This window comes from Microcebus murinus, chromosome 7, assembly GCF_040939455.1.
Source record: "Microcebus murinus isolate Inina chromosome 7, M.murinus_Inina_mat1.0, whole genome shotgun sequence".
In the NCBI taxonomy this organism is placed as follows: domain Eukaryota; kingdom Metazoa; phylum Chordata; class Mammalia; order Primates; family Cheirogaleidae; genus Microcebus; species Microcebus murinus.
In genome coordinates, this window is record NC_134110.1 from 108,261,862 (window position 1) to 108,282,419 (window position 20,558).

The window sequence follows — 20,558 nt, forward strand, 5'->3', positions numbered from 1 at the left end:
ACCCAGAGCTGGGAGGTTGCATCTCTCAGCCCTGGGTCGGGCAGAGTCCCAGCGGGCCAGGCCCACAACCTCTCTCAGCACGGGTCCCCCAGAAGGCTCCTTTGGGACCAGGATTCTCTTGCGGGTGACTCTTTAAGGTCTGGCCCCTGGATGGAGGGGCACCAGGACTAGAGGTGCAGGAAGGGGAAGGGGGTGGCCATGCGAGGGGACACTTTCAGGCCAAGTCCCAGCTTCAGCCTGATCCTCCTGGGAGCCCCGGGGTGGACATCACACCTCCTGGTTGTCCCGCTCTGAGACAAGGAGCCGGGCTTCGCATTCCCACAGCAGCCAGTCGTGGGCTGAGGACACCTGGGGCGTTGGGAACTCCCTGGCTTCTCCTTGGTTTAACATCTGGAGCTGCTTGGGAATTGTGCCACCACACACACCCGAGTGCAGGTGTCTTCTGCACAGACTGCGGGCCTCGCTCTTCTGAACGCCGCTAGCTCGCCACCCACCCACGGGAGAACCTGGTCAGGGTACTTTCTCTCAGGGGCAGACTCTGATCCGGGCGGGCTACCGGTGTCTCTGTTTGCTCCTTTCTTTCTTCCATTTCGGGAAAGGCTTCCTTACTGGGTGTGGAAATCTCCTATGCCTTTCCTCGCCTATTCTGTCAGCTTTCAAATTCTCTTTCAGGCCGGGCGCGGTGGCTCAAGCCTGTAATCCTAGCTCTCTGGGAGGCCGAGGCGGGCGGATTGCTCGAGGTCATGAGTTCAAAACCAGCCTGAGCAAGAGCCAGACCCGGTCTCTACTGTAAATAGAAAGAAATTAATTGGCCAACTAATATATATAGGAAAATGAGCCAGGCATGGTGGCGCATGCCTGTAGTCCCAGCTACTTGGGAGGCTGAGGCAGAAGGATTGCTTGAGCCCAGGAGTTTGAGGTTGCTGTGAGCTAGGCTAACGCCACGGCACTCACTCTAGCCTAGGCAACAAAGCGAGACTCTGTCTCAAAAAAAAAAAAAAAAAAAAATTCTCTTTCAGTTGCCACCCTCACAGATGGATTAGGAAACTCTTTCCGGTGCACTCATTAGTGAAATGACCTCAATGAAGCTGGAATCCAATATCTAATCGCCGATTTTTGGCGAGTCCACACGCCAGGGTGGTTGGGGTCCAATGCAGCCCCGGCCAGGCCCAGGCCCCTTGGACTGGGCCACAGGAGGACACAGAGGAGGGTCCCGGCCCCCACGGTAGCGGTGCGGGCAGTTCCCCAAGGGCTTGGGCGTTTTCCAGAGGTAGGAGATGGAGGGGACTGATTTCTTCAGCGCCCCACAGACCAAGCCACCCCACCCCACCCATGGGACACATCCCGAGAGAGAGACACGCCCCATACACTGGCTCCCCTCCCCCATGCGCTGTGCCCCAGCCCTGACCCGGGGGAATAGGCGGCCGCCCACCCACAGGGCGGGGGGCACAGCTGAAAGGGGTTGTGGGGGAGGGCGGCCCCTGGCTGGGGTCAAAGGGCGAGCGCCCCGCGCGTGCGCAGTCCTTGGCGGCGGCGGCGGCGGCGGCGGCGGCGGCGGCGGCGCTGGGGGTGGGGGGCGGGGAGGCGAAGGAGGCCAGGCGAGGAGAGGAGGGGGGCTGGAAGGGCTCCACCTTGGCGGGTCCAGCCGTGGAGGCGCATCTTGTGTGAGTGTGAGTGAGTGAGTGAGTGAGTGTGAGTGTGTGTGTGTGGGTGCGTGTGTGGTGTCTGTGTGTCTGTGTGTCTGTGTGTGTAGAGAGACAGCCCCCCACCCCGGCCCGCCCCTCCCTGCCCGCCCCGCCCCGCCCGTCACCCCCGCCCCCCGTCCCTCGGAGCCCGCCGGACCCGGCCGGCAAACTCAACAGGCCCGGCCCCCGCGGGGCCTGGGGCGGGAGGAGGCGGCGGGGAAGCGCAGAGAGGCTCGGCTTCTTGAGCGGGGCAGGGGCGCCCTCCGCCGTCCACGGCCACACCACCCCGAACGCGCCCGATCTCGTCTGATCTCGGAAGCTAAGCAGGGTCGGGCCTGGGAATACCGGGTGCCGTAGGCTTCTTCTTTTTTTTTTTTGGCCTCTTGTTCCGTCCCCTTTCTGGGAGCGCCGCGGAGGCCCGGGCTGGGGGTCACCCCCACCCTCAGCGCCCGCCGCGGTGCCTGGCGCCCCAGCCCGCACCGTGGGGCCTCCTCTTGTCCCGAGCCGCGACGCCGCCGCCACGGGGCAGCATGCGTGGCATCTGGACAACTGTCAGGTCTCAGACCAAAAGTCTGCTTTGTGGGAACCGACACGCTGGAGGAAACCTTGAGAGTCTGAGAGGGGAGGGAGTTGCAGAAGAAGGCCAGGATGTCATTTTGAGGGAGTATGTGACCAGAACTCGTCCCGTTGCTTTTGGGGTTCTATGGGCTACACGTAGGAATCTTTGGTGGTGGCACCTGATGTTGGGGGATCCGGAGTCACACCCAGACCTGCTCCACAGGCCTCCTTTTACTTTTCTCTTCGGATTCATTATTTTTTTTTTTTTTTTGAGACAGAGTCTCGCTTTGTTGCCCAGGCTAGAGTGAGTGCCGTGGCGTCAGCCTAGCTCACAGCAACCTCAAACTCCTGGGCTCAAGTGATCCTTCTGCCTCAGCCTCCCGGGTAGCTGGGACTACAGGCATGCACCACCATGCCCGGCTAATTTTTTTATATATGTATCAGTTGGCCAATTAATTTCTTTCTATTTATAGTAGAGACGGGGTCTCGCTCTTGCTCAGGCTGGTTTTGAACTCCTGACCTTGAGCAATCCGCCCGCCTCGGCCTCCCAAGAGCTAGGATTACAGGCGTGAGCCACAGCGCCCGGCCTGGATTCATTATTTTTAAAAAGTGTCTCTTATCTCTATTAGTGCATTTTCTTTTCTCTCTCTCTTCAAGCAGATGATGGCAGTCCAAGTATTAAGGTGACATGTGTTGCCCGTGCCCCCCTGTGTTCTTATTCATTTACCTCTCATGTGGTTCCAGCGTATTGTGGGGGCACCAAAGTTAAGGTCGGGTACATCGCCCTCTCCCCGCCTCCCCCCTCGGGTCAGAGCTTCAAGTGCGCCCATCCCCCAGTGGGTGCGCACCCACCCCATTCCTAATGGATGTGTATGCCCATCCCCTCCCCACGCCCACCCGACACCCACCCGATGAAGGTGATTCCTCTGTGTCCACTTAGGTGTCCATCGGTTCGTACCAATTTGCCGGTGAGCGCGAGCACGTGGTGCTCGTGTGTCCATTCTTGGGATACTTGGCTTACTGGAACGGGTTCCAGCTCTGGCCAGGAGAACCACGAGAGGTGCCCTCTCACCGCTGTTCCTCACAGCCGAATAGCACTCCGTGGTGTCCACGCGCCACATTTTATTTACGCACTCGTGGGTCGATGGGCACTCGGGTCGCTTCCAGGTCTTTGCGATTGTGACTTGTGCCCTGACTCTAACCCTAACCCTTACCCAGCCCGTCTCCTCCTCGGCCCCTGCCTGACTGACTCCTTCCCGCCCGGCCTGTCACCTGTCACCGTCCTCGGCCCCTGCCTGACGGGGCTCCTCCGTCGCCTGGGCCTTCCAAGGGCTTGGTGTGGACGCTGGTTCCAGGACGCCCTCCCAGGAACCCGGTAGCAGGGCGGCCGCAGCGTCTGGCGCAACCCAACCGTCCGCCTGCCGCCCTCGCTAAGCGGCCTGCGGGGGACGTGCTCCCGCTGTGCCGCGGGGGCCCAGCCTGGTGTCTTCTCTGAGGCCCCGCAAGGGGAGAGCCGCGGAGGTGGGGACCGCCTCCTCATGGGGACGTACACCCAGCTCTCCACGTCGGATTCCGGGGCTCTCTGTCCTGCCCGAAGGCCCAGCTGGCCTGCGGGTCCTTAGAGTGGCAAAAACATCCGAAAACTGAGATTGAGGGTCCGGTGGGTGTCTGCACTTTTGTGCTGGGCACCCCAGGGAGGCCCGGGGGCTGGCTGGACAACGCGGTCTGCTGGGCGGGGGGGGGGGGGTTTGGAGGAGCAACTGATGCCCTTTGCACTTTGGGTAGCAAGTGTCTGAGGTGTCTCTGATCCCTGCACCATGTCGGGGGGGAGGGGGGCAGGAGGAGGAGGAGGAGGAGGAGGAGGAGGAAGAGGAGGAGGAAGGGGGGGGCCGTGACCTGCAGTCGTGTTCCCGGGGTGGCACGGCATGTGGCTTCTTCCACGGGATGCTTGGCCTGGGCTCCCTGCACCTGGGCCTTTGGAGGACTGGCCCTGTGCTTGCCAACACTTCCTGCAGGGACCCAGAGCTGGGAGGTTGCATCTCTCAGCCCTGGGTCGGGCAGAGTCCCAGCGGGCCAGGCCCACAACCTCTCTCAGCACGGGTCCCCCAGAAGGCTCCTTTGGGACCAGGATTCTCTTGCGGGTGACTCTTTAAGGTCTGGCCCCTGGATGGAGGGGCACCAGGACTAGAGGTGCAGGAAGGGGAAGGGGGTGGCCATGCGAGGGGACACTTTCAGGCCAAGTCCCAGCTTCAGCCTGATCCTCCTGGGAGCCCCGGGGTGGACATCACACCTCCTGGTTGTCCCGCTCTGAGACAAGGAGCCGGGCTTCGCATTCCCACAGCAGCCAGTCGTGGGCTGAGGACACCTGGGGCGTTGGGAACTCCCTGGCTTCTCCTTGGTTTAACATCTGGAGCTGCTTGGGAATTGTGCCACCACACACACCCGAGTGCAGGTGTCTTCTGCACAGACTGCGGGCCTCGCTCTTCTGAACGCCGCTAGCTCGCCACCCACCCACGGGAGAACCTGGTCAGGGTACTTTCTCTCAGGGGCAGACTCTGATCCGGGCGGGCTACCGGTGTCTCTGTTTGCTCCTTTCTTTCTTCCATTTCGGGAAAGGCTTCCTTACTGGGTGTGGAAATCTCCTATGCCTTTCCTCGCCTATTCTGTCAGCTTTCAAATTCTCTTTCAGGCCGGGCGCGGTGGCTCAAGCCTGTAATCCTAGCTCTCTGGGAGGCCGAGGCGGGCGGATTGCTCGAGGTCATGAGTTCAAAACCAGCCTGAGCAAGAGCCAGACCCGGTCTCTACTGTAAATAGAAAGAAATTAATTGGCCAACTAATATATATAGGAAAATGAGCCAGGCATGGTGGCGCATGCCTGTAGTCCCAGCTACTTGGGAGGCTGAGGCAGAAGGATTGCTTGAGCCCAGGAGTTTGAGGTTGCTGTGAGCTAGGCTAACGCCACGGCACTCACTCTAGCCTAGGCAACAAAGCGAGACTCTGTCTCAAAAAAAAAAAAAAAAAAAAAATTCTCTTTCAGTTGCCACCCTCACAGATGGATTAGGAAACTCTTTCCGGTGCACTCATTAGTGAAATGACCTCAATGAAGCTGGAATCCAATATCTAATCGCCGATTTTTGGCGAGTCCACACGCCAGGGTGGTTGGGGTCCAATGCAGCCCCGGCCAGGCCCAGGCCCCTTGGACTGGGCCACAGGAGGACACAGAGGAGGGTCCCGGCCCCCACGGTAGCGGTGCGGGCAGTTCCCCAAGGGCTTGGGCGTTTTCCAGAGGTAGGAGATGGAGGGGACTGATTTCTTCAGCGCCCCACAGACCAAGCCACCCCACCCCACCCATGGGACACATCCCGAGAGAGAGACACGCCCCATACACTGGCTCCCCTCCCCCATGCGCTGTGCCCCAGCCCTGACCCGGGGGAATAGGCGGCCGCCCACCCACAGGGCGGGGGGCACAGCTGAAAGGGGTTGTGGGGGAGGGCGGCCCCTGGCTGGGGTCAAAGGGCGAGCGCCCCGCGCGTGCGCAGTCCTTGGCGGCGGCGGCGGCGGCGGCGGCGCTGGGGGTGGGGGGCGGGGAGGCGAAGGAGGCCAGGCGAGGAGAGGAGGGGGGCTGGAAGGGCTCCACCTTGGCGGGTCCAGCCGTGGAGGCGCATCTTGTGTGAGTGTGAGTGAGTGAGTGAGTGAGTGTGAGTGTGTGTGTGTGGGTGCGTGTGTGGTGTCTGTGTGTCTGTGTGTCTGTGTGTGTAGAGAGACAGCCCCCCACCCCGGCCCGCCCCTCCCTGCCCGCCCCGCCCCGCCCGTCACCCCCGCCCCCCGTCCCTCGGAGCCCGCCGGACCCGGCCGGCAAACTCAACAGGCCCGGCCCCCGCGGGGCCTGGGGCGGGAGGAGGCGGCGGGGAAGCGCAGAGAGGCTCGGCTTCTTGAGCGGGGCAGGGGCGCCCTCCGCCGTCCACGGCCACACCACCCCGAACGCGCCCGATCTCGTCTGATCTCGGAAGCTAAGCAGGGTCGGGCCTGGGAATACCGGGTGCCGTAGGCTTCTTCTTTTTTTTTTTTGGCCTCTTGTTCCGTCCCCTTTCTGGGAGCGCCGCGGAGGCCCGGGCTGGGGGTCACCCCCACCCTCAGCGCCCGCCGCGGTGCCTGGCGCCCCAGCCCGCACCGTGGGGCCTCCTCTTGTCCCGAGCCGCGACGCCGCCGCCACGGGGCAGCATGCGTGGCATCTGGACAACTGTCAGGTCTCAGACCAAAAGTCTGCTTTGTGGGAACCGACACGCTGGAGGAAACCTTGAGAGTCTGAGAGGGGAGGGAGTTGCAGAAGAAGGCCAGGATGTCATTTTGAGGGAGTATGTGACCAGAACTCGTCCCGTTGCTTTTGGGGTTCTATGGGCTACACGTAGGAATCTTTGGTGGTGGCACCTGATGTTGGGGGATCCGGAGTCACACCCAGACCTGCTCCACAGGCCTCCTTTTACTTTTCTCTTCGGATTCATTATTTTTTTTTTTTTTTTGAGACAGAGTCTCGCTTTGTTGCCCAGGCTAGAGTGAGTGCCGTGGCGTCAGCCTAGCTCACAGCAACCTCAAACTCCTGGGCTCAAGTGATCCTTCTGCCTCAGCCTCCCAGGTAGCTGGGACTACAGGCATGCACCACCATGCCCGGCTAATTTTTTTATATATGTATCAGTTGGCCAATTAATTTCTTTCTATTTATAGTAGAGACGGGGTCTCGCTCTTGCTCAGGCTGGTTTTGAACTCCTGACCTTGAGCAATCCGCCCGCCTCGGCCTCCCAAGAGCTAGGATTACAGGCGTGAGCCACAGCGCCCGGCCTGGATTCATTATTTTTAAAAAGTGTCTCTTATCTCTATTAGTGCATTTTCTTTTCTCTCTCTCTTCAAGCAGATGATGGCAGTCCAAGTATTAAGGTGACATGTGTTGCCCGTGCCCCCCTGTGTTCTTATTCATTTACCTCTCATGTGGTTCCAGCGTATTGTGGGGGCACCAAAGTTAAGGTCGGGTACATCGCCCTCTCCCCGCCTCCCCCCTCGGGTCAGAGCTTCAAGTGCGCCCATCCCCCAGTGGGTGCGCACCCACCCCATTCCTAATGGATGTGTATGCCCATCCCCTCCCCACGCCCACCCGACACCCACCCGATGAAGGTGATTCCTCTGTGTCCACTTAGGTGTCCATCGGTTCGTACCAATTTGCCGGTGAGCGCGAGCACGTGGTGCTCGTGTGTCCATTCTTGGGATACTTGGCTTACTGGAACGGGTTCCAGCTCTGGCCAGGAGAACCACGAGAGGTGCCCTCTCACCGCTGTTCCTCACAGCCGAATAGCACTCCGTGGTGTCCACGCGCCACATTTTATTTACGCACTCGTGGGTCGATGGGCACTCGGGTCGCTTCCAGGTCTTTGCGATTGTGACTTGTGCCCTGACTCTAACCCTAACCCTTACCCAGCCCGTCTCCTCCTCGGCCCCTGCCTGACTGACTCCTTCCCGCCCGGCCTGTCACCTGTCACCGTCCTCGGCCCCTGCCTGACGGGGCTCCTCCGTCGCCTGGGCCTTCCAAGGGCTTGGTGTGGACGCTGGTTCCAGGACGCCCTCCCAGGAACCCGGTAGCAGGGCGGCCGCAGCGTCTGGCGCAACCCAACCGTCCGCCTGCCGCCCTCGCTAAGCGGCCTGCGGGGGACGTGCTCCCGCTGTGCCGCGGGGGCCCAGCCTGGTGTCTTCTCTGAGGCCCCGCAAGGGGAGAGCCGCGGAGGTGGGGACCGCCTCCTCATGGGGACGTACACCCAGCTCTCCACGTCGGATTCCGGGGCTCTCTGTCCTGCCCGAAGGCCCAGCTGGCCTGCGGGTCCTTAGAGTGGCAAAAACATCCGAAAACTGAGATTGAGGGTCCGGTGGGTGTCTGCACTTTTGTGCTGGGCACCCCAGGGAGGCCCGGGGGCTGGCTGGACAACGCGGTCTGCTGGGCGGGGGGGGGGGGTTTGGAGGAGCAACTGATGCCCTTTGCACTTTGGGTAGCAAGTGTCTGAGGTGTCTCTGATCCCTGCACCATGTCGGGGGGGAGGGGGGCAGGAGGAGGAGGAGGAGGAGGAGGAGGAGGAAGAGGAGGAGGAAGGGGGGGGCCGTGACCTGCAGTCGTGTTCCCGGGGTGGCACGGCATGTGGCTTCTTCCACGGGATGCTTGGCCTGGGCTCCCTGCACCTGGGCCTTTGGAGGACTGGCCCTGTGCTTGCCAACACTTCCTGCAGGGACCCAGAGCTGGGAGGTTGCATCTCTCAGCCCTGGGTCGGGCAGAGTCCCAGCGGGCCAGGCCCACAACCTCTCTCAGCACGGGTCCCCCAGAAGGCTCCTTTGGGACCAGGATTCTCTTGCGGGTGACTCTTTAAGGTCTGGCCCCTGGATGGAGGGGCACCAGGACTAGAGGTGCAGGAAGGGGAAGGGGGTGGCCATGCGAGGGGACACTTTCAGGCCAAGTCCCAGCTTCAGCCTGATCCTCCTGGGAGCCCCGGGGTGGACATCACACCTCCTGGTTGTCCCGCTCTGAGACAAGGAGCCGGGCTTCGCATTCCCACAGCAGCCAGTCGTGGGCTGAGGACACCTGGGGCGTTGGGAACTCCCTGGCTTCTCCTTGGTTTAACATCTGGAGCTGCTTGGGAATTGTGCCACCACACACACCCGAGTGCAGGTGTCTTCTGCACAGACTGCGGGCCTCGCTCTTCTGAACGCCGCTAGCTCGCCACCCACCCACGGGAGAACCTGGTCAGGGTACTTTCTCTCAGGGGCAGACTCTGATCCGGGCGGGCTACCGGTGTCTCTGTTTGCTCCTTTCTTTCTTCCATTTCGGGAAAGGCTTCCTTACTGGGTGTGGAAATCTCCTATGCCTTTCCTCGCCTATTCTGTCAGCTTTCAAATTCTCTTTCAGGCCGGGCGCGGTGGCTCAAGCCTGTAATCCTAGCTCTCTGGGAGGCCGAGGCGGGCGGATTGCTCGAGGTCATGAGTTCAAAACCAGCCTGAGCAAGAGCCAGACCCGGTCTCTACTGTAAATAGAAAGAAATTAATTGGCCAACTAATATATATAGGAAAATGAGCCAGGCATGGTGGCGCATGCCTGTAGTCCCAGCTACTTGGGAGGCTGAGGCAGAAGGATTGCTTGAGCCCAGGAGTTTGAGGTTGCTGTGAGCTAGGCTAACGCCACGGCACTCACTCTAGCCTAGGCAACAAAGCGAGACTCTGTCTCAAAAAAAAAAAAAAAAAAAAAATTCTCTTTCAGTTGCCACCCTCACAGATGGATTAGGAAACTCTTTCCGGTGCACTCATTAGTGAAATGACCTCAATGAAGCTGGAATCCAATATCTAATCGCCGATTTTTGGCGAGTCCACACGCCAGGGTGGTTGGGGTCCAATGCAGCCCCGGCCAGGCCCAGGCCCCTTGGACTGGGCCACAGGAGGACACAGAGGAGGGTCCCGGCCCCCACGGTAGCGGTGCGGGCAGTTCCCCAAGGGCTTGGGCGTTTTCCAGAGGTAGGAGATGGAGGGGACTGATTTCTTCAGCGCCCCACAGACCAAGCCACCCCACCCCACCCATGGGACACATCCCGAGAGAGAGACACGCCCCATACACTGGCTCCCCTCCCCCATGCGCTGTGCCCCAGCCCTGACCCGGGGGAATAGGCGGCCGCCCACCCACAGGGCGGGGGGCACAGCTGAAAGGGGTTGTGGGGGAGGGCGGCCCCTGGCTGGGGTCAAAGGGCGAGCGCCCCGCGCGTGCGCAGTCCTTGGCGGCGGCGGCGGCGGCGGCGGCGGCGGCGCTGGGGGTGGGGGGCGGGGAGGCGAAGGAGGCCAGGCGAGGAGAGGAGGGGGGCTGGAAGGGCTCCACCTTGGCGGGTCCAGCCGTGGAGGCGCATCTTGTGTGAGTGTGAGTGAGTGAGTGAGTGAGTGTGAGTGTGTGTGTGTGGGTGCGTGTGTGGTGTCTGTGTGTCTGTGTGTCTGTGTGTGTAGAGAGACAGCCCCCCACCCCGGCCCGCCCCTCCCTGCCCGCCCCGCCCCGCCCGTCACCCCCGCCCCCCGTCCCTCGGAGCCCGCCGGACCCGGCCGGCAAACTCAACAGGCCCGGCCCCCGCGGGGCCTGGGGCGGGAGGAGGCGGCGGGGAAGCGCAGAGAGGCTCGGCTTCTTGAGCGGGGCAGGGGCGCCCTCCGCCGTCCACGGCCACACCACCCCGAACGCGCCCGATCTCGTCTGATCTCGGAAGCTAAGCAGGGTCGGGCCTGGGAATACCGGGTGCCGTAGGCTTCTTCTTTTTTTTTTTTGGCCTCTTGTTCCGTCCCCTTTCTGGGAGCGCCGCGGAGGCCCGGGCTGGGGGTCACCCCCACCCTCAGCGCCCGCCGCGGTGCCTGGCGCCCCAGCCCGCACCGTGGGGCCTCCTCTTGTCCCGAGCCGCGACGCCGCCGCCACGGGGCAGCATGCGTGGCATCTGGACAACTGTCAGGTCTCAGACCAAAAGTCTGCTTTGTGGGAACCGACACGCTGGAGGAAACCTTGAGAGTCTGAGAGGGGAGGGAGTTGCAGAAGAAGGCCAGGATGTCATTTTGAGGGAGTATGTGACCAGAACTCGTCCCGTTGCTTTTGGGGTTCTATGGGCTACACGTAGGAATCTTTGGTGGTGGCACCTGATGTTGGGGGATCCGGAGTCACACCCAGACCTGCTCCACAGGCCTCCTTTTACTTTTCTCTTCGGATTCATTATTTTTTTTTTTTTTTTGAGACAGAGTCTCGCTTTGTTGCCCAGGCTAGAGTGAGTGCCGTGGCGTCAGCCTAGCTCACAGCAACCTCAAACTCCTGGGCTCAAGTGATCCTTCTGCCTCAGCCTCCCAGGTAGCTGGGACTACAGGCATGCACCACCATGCCCGGCTAATTTTTTTATATATGTATCAGTTGGCCAATTAATTTCTTTCTATTTATAGTAGAGACGGGGTCTCGCTCTTGCTCAGGCTGGTTTTGAACTCCTGACCTTGAGCAATCCGCCCGCCTCGGCCTCCCAAGAGCTAGGATTACAGGCGTGAGCCACAGCGCCCGGCCTGGATTCATTATTTTTAAAAAGTGTCTCTTATCTCTATTAGTGCATTTTCTTTTCTCTCTCTCTTCAAGCAGATGATGGCAGTCCAAGTATTAAGGTGACATGTGTTGCCCGTGCCCCCCTGTGTTCTTATTCATTTACCTCTCATGTGGTTCCAGCGTATTGTGGGGGCACCAAAGTTAAGGTCGGGTACATCGCCCTCTCCCCGCCTCCCCCCTCGGGTCAGAGCTTCAAGTGCGCCCATCCCCCAGTGGGTGCGCACCCACCCCATTCCTAATGGATGTGTATGCCCATCCCCTCCCCACGCCCACCCGACACCCACCCGATGAAGGTGATTCCTCTGTGTCCACTTAGGTGTCCATCGGTTCGTACCAATTTGCTGGTGAGCGCGAGCACGTGGTGCTCGTGTGTCCATTCTTGGGATACTTGGCTTACTGGAACGGGTTCCAGCTCTGGCCAGGAGAACCACGAGAGGTGCCCTCTCACCGCTGTTCCTCACAGCCGAATAGCACTCCGTGGTGTCCACGCGCCACATTTTATTTACGCACTCGTGGGTCGATGGGCACTCGGGTCGCTTCCAGGTCTTTGCGATTGTGACTTGTGCCCTGACTCTAACCCTAACCCTTACCCAGCCCGTCTCCTCCTCGGCCCCTGCCTGACTGACTCCTTCCCGCCCGGCCTGTCACCTGTCACCGTCCTCGGCCCCTGCCTGACGGGGCTCCTCCGTCGCCTGGGCCTTCCAAGGCCTTGGTGTGGACGCTGGTTCCAGGACGCCCTCCCAGGAACCCGGTAGCAGGGCGGCCGCAGCGTCTGGCGCAACCCAACCGTCCGCCTGCCGCCCTCGCTAAGCGGCCTGCGGGGGACGTGCTCCCGCTGTGCCGCGGGGGCCCAGCCTGGTGTCTTCTCTGAGGCCCCGCAAGGGGAGAGCCGCGGAGGTGGGGACCGCCTCCTCATGGGGACGTACACCCAGCTCTCCACGTCGGATTCCGGGGCTCTCTGTCCTGCCCGAAGGCCCAGCTGGCCTGCGGGTCCTTAGAGTGGCAAAAACATCCGAAAACTGAGATTGAGGGTCCGGTGGGTGTCTGCACTTTTGTGCTGGGCACCCCAGGGAGGCCCGGGGGCTGGCTGGACAACGCGGTCTGCTGGGCGGGGGGGGGGGTTTGGAGGAGCAACTGATGCCCTTTGCACTTTGGGTAGCAAGTGTCTGAGGTGTCTCTGATCCCTGCACCATGTCGGGGGGGAGGGGGGCAGGAGGAGGAGGAGGAGGAGGAGGAGGAGGAAGAGGAGGAGGAAGGGGGGGGCCGTGACCTGCAGTCGTGTTCCCGGGGTGGCACGGCATGTGGCTTCTTCCACGGGATGCTTGGCCTGGGCTCCCTGCACCTGGGCCTTTGGAGGACTGGCCCTGTGCTTGCCAACACTTCCTGCAGGGACCCAGAGCTGGGAGGTTGCATCTCTCAGCCCTGGGTCGGGCAGAGTCCCAGCGGGCCAGGCCCACAACCTCTCTCAGCACGGGTCCCCCAGAAGGCTCCTTTGGGACCAGGATTCTCTTGCGGGTGACTCTTTAAGGTCTGGCCCCTGGATGGAGGGGCACCAGGACTAGAGGTGCAGGAAGGGGAAGGGGGTGGCCATGCGAGGGGCACTTTCAGGCCAAGTCCCAGCTTCAGCCTGATCCTCCTGGGAGCCCCGGGGTGGACATCACACCTCCTGGTTGTCCCGCTCTGAGACAAGGAGCCGGGCTTCGCATTCCCACAGCAGCCAGTCGTGGGCTGAGGACACCTGGGGCGTTGGGAACTCCCTGGCTTCTCCTTGGTTTAACATCTGGAGCTGCTTGGGAATTGTGCCGCCACACACACCCGAGTGCAGGTGTCTTCTGCACAGACTGCGGGCCTCGCTCTTCTGAACGCCGCTAGCTCGCCACCCACCCACGGGAGAACCTGGTCAGGGTACTTTCTCTCAGGGGCAGACTCTGATCCGGGCGGGCTACCGGTGTCTCTGTTTGCTCCTTTCTTTCTTCCATTTCGGGAAAGGCTTCCTTACTGGGTGTGGAAATCTCCTATGCCTTTCCTCGCCTATTCTGTCAGCTTTCAAATTCTCTTTCAGGCCGGGCGCGGTGGCTCAAGCCTGTAATCCTAGCTCTCTGGGAGGCCGAGGCGGGCGGATTGCTCGAGGTCATGAGTTCAAAACCAGCCTGAGCAAGAGCCAGACCCGGTCTCTACTGTAAATAGAAAGAAATTAATTGGCCAACTAATATATATAGGAAAATGAGCCAGGCATGGTGGCGCATGCCTGTAGTCCCAGCTACTTGGGAGGCTGAGGCAGAAGGATTGCTTGAGCCCAGGAGTTTGAGGTTGCTGTGAGCTAGGCTAACGCCACGGCACTCACTCTAGCCTAGGCAACAAAGCGAGACTCTGTCTCAAAAAAAAAAAAAAAAAAAAAATTCTCTTTCAGTTGCCACCCTCACAGATGGATTAGGAAACTCTTTCCGGTGCACTCATTAGTGAAATGACCTCAATGAAGCTGGAATCCAATATCTAATCGCCGATTTTTGGCGAGTCCACACGCCAGGGTGGTTGGGGTCCAATGCAGCCCCGGCCAGGCCCAGGCCCCTTGGACTGGGCCACAGGAGGACACAGAGGAGGGTCCCGGCCCCCACGGTAGCGGTGCGGGCAGTTCCCCAAGGGCTTGGGCGTTTTCCAGAGGTAGGAGATGGAGGGGACTGATTTCTTCAGCGCCCCACAGACCAAGCCACCCCACCCCACCCATGGGACACATCCCGAGAGAGAGACACGCCCCATACACTGGCTCCCCTCCCCCATGCGCTGTGCCCCAGCCCTGACCCGGGGGAATAGGCGGCCGCCCACCCACAGGGCGGGGGGCACAGCTGAAAGGGGTTGTGGGGGAGGGCGGCCCCTGGCTGGGGTCAAAGGGCGAGCGCCCCGCGCGTGCGCAGTCCTTGGCGGCGGCGGCGGCGGCGGCGGCGGCGCTGGGGGTGGGGGGCGGGGAGGCGAAGGAGGCCAGGCGAGGAGAGGAGGGGGGCTGGAAGGGCTCCACCTTGGCGGGTCCAGCCGTGGAGGCGCATCTTGTGTGAGTGTGAGTGAGTGAGTGAGTGAGTGTGAGTGTGTGTGTGTGGGTGCGTGTGTGGTGTCTGTGTGTCTGTGTGTCTGTGTGTGTAGAGAGACAGCCCCCCACCCCGGCCCGCCCCTCCCTGCCCGCCCCGCCCCGCCCGTCACCCCCGCCCCCCGTCCCTCGGAGCCCGCCGGACCCGGCCGGCAAACTCAACAGGCCCGGCCCCCGCGGGGCCTGGGGCGGGAGGAGGCGGCGGGGAAGCGCAGAGAGGCTCGGCTTCTTGAGCGGGGCAGGGGCGCCCTCCGCCGTCCACGGCCACACCACCCCGAACGCGCCCGATCTCGTCTGATCTCGGAAGCTAAGCAGGGTCGGGCCTGGGAATACCGGGTGCCGTAGGCTTCTTCTTTTTTTTTTTTGGCCTCTTGTTCCGTCCCCTTTCTGGGAGCGCCGCGGAGGCCCGGGCTGGGGGTCACCCCCACCCTCAGCGCCCGCCGCGGTGCCTGGCGCCCCAGCCCGCACCGTGGGGCCTCCTCTTGTCCCGAGCCGCGACGCCGCCGCCACGGGGCAGCATGCGTGGCATCTGGACAACTGTCAGGTCTCAGACCAAAAGTCTGCTTTGTGGGAACCGACACGCTGGAGGAAACCTTGAGAGTCTGAGAGGGGAGGGAGTTGCAGAAGAAGGCCAGGATGTCATTTTGAGGGAGTATGTGACCAGAACTCGTCCCGTTGCTTTTGGGGTTCTATGGGCTACACGTAGGAATCTTTGGTGGTGGCACCTGATGTTGGGGGATCCGGAGTCACACCCAGACCTGCTCCACAGGCCTCCTTTTACTTTTCTCTTCGGATTCATTATTTTTTTTTTTTTTTTGAGACAGAGTCTCGCTTTGTTGCCCAGGCTAGAGTGAGTGCCGTGGCGTCAGCCTAGCTCACAGCAACCTCAAACTCCTGGGCTCAAGTGATCCTTCTGCCTCAGCCTCCCAGGTAGCTGGGACTACAGGCATGCACCACCATGCCCGGCTAATTTTTTTATATATGTATCAGTTGGCCAATTAATTTCTTTCTATTTATAGTAGAGACGGGGTCTCGCTCTTGCTCAGGCTGGTTTTGAACTCCTGACCTTGAGCAATCCGCCCGCCTCGGCCTCCCAAGAGCTAGGATTACAGGCGTGAGCCACAGCGCCCGGCCTGGATTCATTATTTTTAAAAAGTGTCTCTTATCTCTATTAGTGCATTTTCTTTTCTCTCTCTCTTCAAGCAGATGATGGCAGTCCAAGTATTAAGGTGACATGTGTTGCCCGTGCCCCCCTGTGTTCTTATTCATTTACCTCTCATGTGGTTCCAGCGTATTGTGGGGGCACCAAAGTTAAGGTCGGGTACATCGCCCTCTCCCCGCCTCCCCCCTCGGGTCAGAGCTTCAAGTGCGCCCATCCCCCAGTGGGTGCGCACCCACCCCATTCCTAATGGATGTGTATGCCCATCCCCTCCCCACGCCCACCCGACACCCACCCGATGAAGGTGATTCCTCTGTGTCCACTTAGGTGTCCATCGGTTCGTACCAATTTGCTGGTGAGCGCGAGCACGTGGTGCTCGTGTGTCCATTCTTGGGATACTTGGCTTACTGGAACGGGTTCCAGCTCTGGCCAGGAGAACCACGAGAGGTGCCCTCTCACCGCTGTTCCTCACAGCCGAATAGCACTCCGTGGTGTCCACGCGCCACATTTTATTTACGCACTCGTGGGTCGATGGGCACTCGGGTCGCTTCCAGGTCTTTGCGATTGTGACTTGTGCCCTGACTCTAACCCTAACCCTTACCCAGCCCGTCTCCTCCTCGGCCCCTGCCTGACTGACTCCTTCCCGCCCGGCCTGTCACCTGTCACCGTCCTCGGCCCCTGCCTGACGGGGCTCCTCCGTCGCCTGGGCCTTCCAAGGCCTTGGTGTGGACGCTGGTTCCAGGACGCCCTCCCAGGAACCCGGTAGCAGGGCGGCCGCAGCGTCTGGCGCAACCCAACCGTCCGCCTGCCGCCCTCGCTAAGCGGCCTGCGGGGGACGTGCTCCCGCTGTGCCGCGGGGGCCCAGCCTGGTGTCTTCTCTGAGGCCCCGCAAGGGGAGAGCCGCGGAGGTGGGGACCGCCTCCTCATGGGGACGTACACCCAGCTCTCCACGTCGGATTCCGGGGCTCTCTGTCCTGCCCGAAGGCCCAGCTGGCCTGCGGGTCCTTAGAGTGGCAAAAACATCCGAAAACTGAGATTGAGGGTCCGGTGGGTGTCTGCACTTTTGTGCTGGGCACCCCAGGGAGGCCCGGGGGCTGGCTGGACAACGCGGTCTGCTGGGCGGGGGGGGGGTTTGGAGGAGCAACTGATGCCCTTTGCACTTTGGGTAGCAAGTGTCTGAGGTGTCTCTGATCCCTGCACCATGTCGGGGGGGAGGGGGGCAGGAGGAGGAGGAGGAGGAGGAGGAGGAGGAAGAGGAGGAGGAAGGGGGGGGCCGTGACCTGCAGTCGTGTTCCCGGGGTGGCACGGCATGTGGCTTCTTCCACGGGATGCTTGGCCTGGGCTCCCTGCACCTGGGCCTTTGGAGGACTGGCCCTGTGCTTGCCAACACTTCCTGCAGGGACCCAGAGCTGGGAGGTTGCATCTCTCAGCCCTGGGTCGGGCAGAGTCCCAGCGGGCCAGGCCCACAACCTCTCTCAGCACGGGTCCCCCAGAAGGCTCCTTTGGGACCAGGATTCTCTTGCGGGTGACTCTTTAAGGTCTGGCCCCTGGATGGAGGGGCACCAGGACTAGAGGTGCAGGAAGGGGAAGGGGGTGGCCATGCGAGGGGACACTTTCAGGCCAAGTCCCAGCTTCAGCCTGATCCTCCTGGGAGCCCCGGGGTGGACATCACACCTCCTGGTTGTCCCGCTCTGAGACAAGGAGCCGGGCTTCGCATTCCCACAGCAGCCAGTCGTGGGCTGAGGACACCTGGGGCGTTGGGAACTCCCTGGCTTCTCCTTGGTTTAACATCTGGAGCTGCTTGGGAATTGTGCCGCCACACACACCCGAGTGCAGGTGTCTTCTGCACAGACTGCGGGCCTCGCTCTTCTGAACGCCGCTAGCTCGCCACCCACCCACGGGAGAACCTGGTCAGGGTACTTTCTCTCAGGGGCAGACTCTGATCCGGGCGGGCTACCGGTGTCTCTGTTTGCTCCTTTCTTTCTTCCATTTCGGGAAAGGCTTCCTTACTGGGTGTGGAAATCTCCTATGCCTTTCCTCGCCTATTCTGTCAGCTTTCAAATTCTCTTTCAGGCCGGGCGCGGTGGCTCAAGCCTGTAATCCTAGCTCTCTGGGAGGCCGAGGCGGGCGGATTGCTCGAGGTCATGAGTTCAAAACCAGCCTGAGCAAGAGCCAGACCCGGTCTCTACTGTAAATAGAAAGAAATTAATTGGCCAACTAATATATATAGGAAAATGAGCCAGGCATGGTGGCGCATGCCTGTAGTCCCAGCTACTTGGGAGGCTGAGGCAGAAGGATTGCTTGAGCCCAGGAGTTTGAGGTTGCTGTGAGCTAGGCTAACGCCACGGCACTCACTCTAGCCTAGGCAACAAAGCGAGACTCTGTCTCAAAAAAAAAAAAAAAAAAAAAAATTCTCTTTCAGTTGCCACCCTCACAGATGGATTAGGAAACTCTTTCCGGTGCACTCATTAGTGAAATGACCTCAATGAAGCTGGAATCCAATATCTAATCGCCGATTTTTGGCGAGTCCACACGCCAGGGTGGTTGGGGTCCAATGCAGCCCCGGCCAGGCCCAGGCCCCTTGGACTGGGCCACAGGAGGACACAGAGGAGGGTCCCGGCCCCCACGGTAGCGGTGCGGGCAGTTCCCCAAGGGCTTGGGCGTTTTCCAGAGGTAGGAGATGGAGGGGACTGATTTCTTCAGCGCCCCACAGACCAAGCCACCCCACCCCACCCATGGGACACATCCCGAGAGAGAGACACGCCCCATACACTGGCTCCCCTCCCCCATGCGCTGTGCCCCAGCCCTGACCCGGGGGAATAGGCGGCCGCCCACCCACAGGGCGGGGGGCACAGCTGAAAGGGGTTGTGGGGGAGGGCGGCCCCTGGCTGGGGTCAAAGGGCGAGCGCCCCGCGCGTGCGCAGTCCTTGGCGGCGGCGGCGGCGGCGGCGGCGGCGCTGGGGGTGGGGGGCGGGGAGGCGAAGGAGGCCAGGCGAGGAGAGGAGGGGGGCTGGAAGGGCTCCACCTTGGCGGGTCCAGCCGTGGAGGCGCATCTTGTGTGAGTGTGAGTGAGTGAGTGAGTGAGTGTGAGTGTGTGTGTGTGGGTGCGTGTGTGGTGTCTGTGTGTCTGTGTGTCTGTGTGTGTAGAGAGACAGCCCCCCACCCCGGCCCGCCCCTCCCTGCCCGCCCCGCCCCGCCCGTCACCCCCGCCCCCCGTCCCTCGGAGCCCGCCGGACCCGGCCGGCAAACTCAACAGGCCCGGCCCCCGCGGGGCCTGGGGCGGGAGGAGGCGGCGGGGAAGCGCAGAGAGGCTCGGCTTCTTGAGCGGGGCAGGGGCGCCCTCCGCCGTCCACGGCCACACCACCCCGAACGCGCCCGATCTCGTCTGATCTCGGAAGCTAAGCAGGGTCGGGCCTGGGAATACCGGGTGCCGTAGGCTTCTTCTTTTTTTTTTTTGGCCTCTTGTTCCGTCCCCTTTCTGGGAGCGCCGCGGAGGCCCGGGCTGGGGGTCACCCCCACCCTCAGCGCCCGCCGCGGTGCCTGGCGCCCCAGCCCGCACCGTGGGGCCTCCTCTTGTCCCGAGCCGCGACGCCGCCGCCACGGGGCAGCATGCGTGGCATCTGGACAACTGTCAGGTCTCAGACCAAAAGTCTGCTTTGTGGGAACCGACACGCTGGAGGAAACCTTGAGAGTCTGAGAGGGGAGGGAGTTGCAGAAGAAGGCCAGGATGTCATTTTGAGGGAGTATGTGACCAGAACTCGTCCCGTTGCTTTTGGGGTTCTATGGGCTACACGTAGGAATCTTTGGTGGTGGCACCTGATGTTGGGGGATCCGGAGTCACACCCAGACCTGCTCCACAGGCCTCCTTTTACTTTTCTCTTCGGATTCATTATTTTTTTTTTTTTTTTGAGACAGAGTCTCGCTTTGTTGCCCAGGCTAGAGTGAGTGCCGTGGCGTCAGCCTAGCTCACAGCAACCTCAAACTCCTGGGCTCAAGTGATCCTTCTGCCTCAGCCTCCCAGGTAGCTGGGACTACAGGCATGCACCACCATGCCCGGCTAATTTTTTTATATATGTATCAGTTGGCCAATTAATTTCTTTCTATTTATAGTAGAGACGGGGTCTCGCTCTTGCTCAGGCTGGTTTTGAACTCCTGACCTTGAGCAATCCGCCCGCCTCGGCCTCCCAAGAGCTAGGATTACAGGCGTGAGCCACAGCGCCCGGCCTGGATTCATTATTTTTAAAAAGTGTCTCTTATCTCTATTAGTGCATTTTCTTTTCTCTCTCTCTTCAAGCAGATGATGGCAGTCCAAGTATTAAGGTGACATGTGTTGCCCGTGCCCCCCTGTGTTCTTATTCATTTACCTCTCATGTGGTTCCAGCGTATTGTGGGGGCACCAAAGTTAAGGTCGGGTACATCGCCCTCTCCCCGCCTCCCCCCTCGGGTCAGAGCTTCAAGTGCGCCCATCCCCCAGTGGGTGCGCACCCACCCCATTCCTAATGGATGTGTATGCCCATCCCCTCCCCACGCCCACCCGACACCCACCCGATGAAGGTGATTCCTCTGTGTCCACTTAGGTGTCCATCGGTTCGTACCAATTTGCTGGTGAGCGCGAGCACGTGGTGCTCGTGTGTCCATTCTTGGGATACTTGGCTTACTGGAACGGGTTCCAGCTCTGGCCAGGAGAACCACGAGAGGTGCCCTCTCACCGCTGTTCCTCACAGCCGAATAGCACTCCGTGGTGTCCACGCGCCACATTTTATTTACGCACTCGTGGGTCGATGGGCACTCGGGTCGCTTCCAGGTCTTTGCGATTGTGACTTGTGCCCTGACTCTAACCCTAACCCTTACCCAGCCCGTCTCCTCCTCGGCCCCTGCCTGACTGACTCCTTCCCGCCCGGCCTGTCACCTGTCACCGTCCTCGGCCCCTGCCTGACGGGGCTCCTCCGT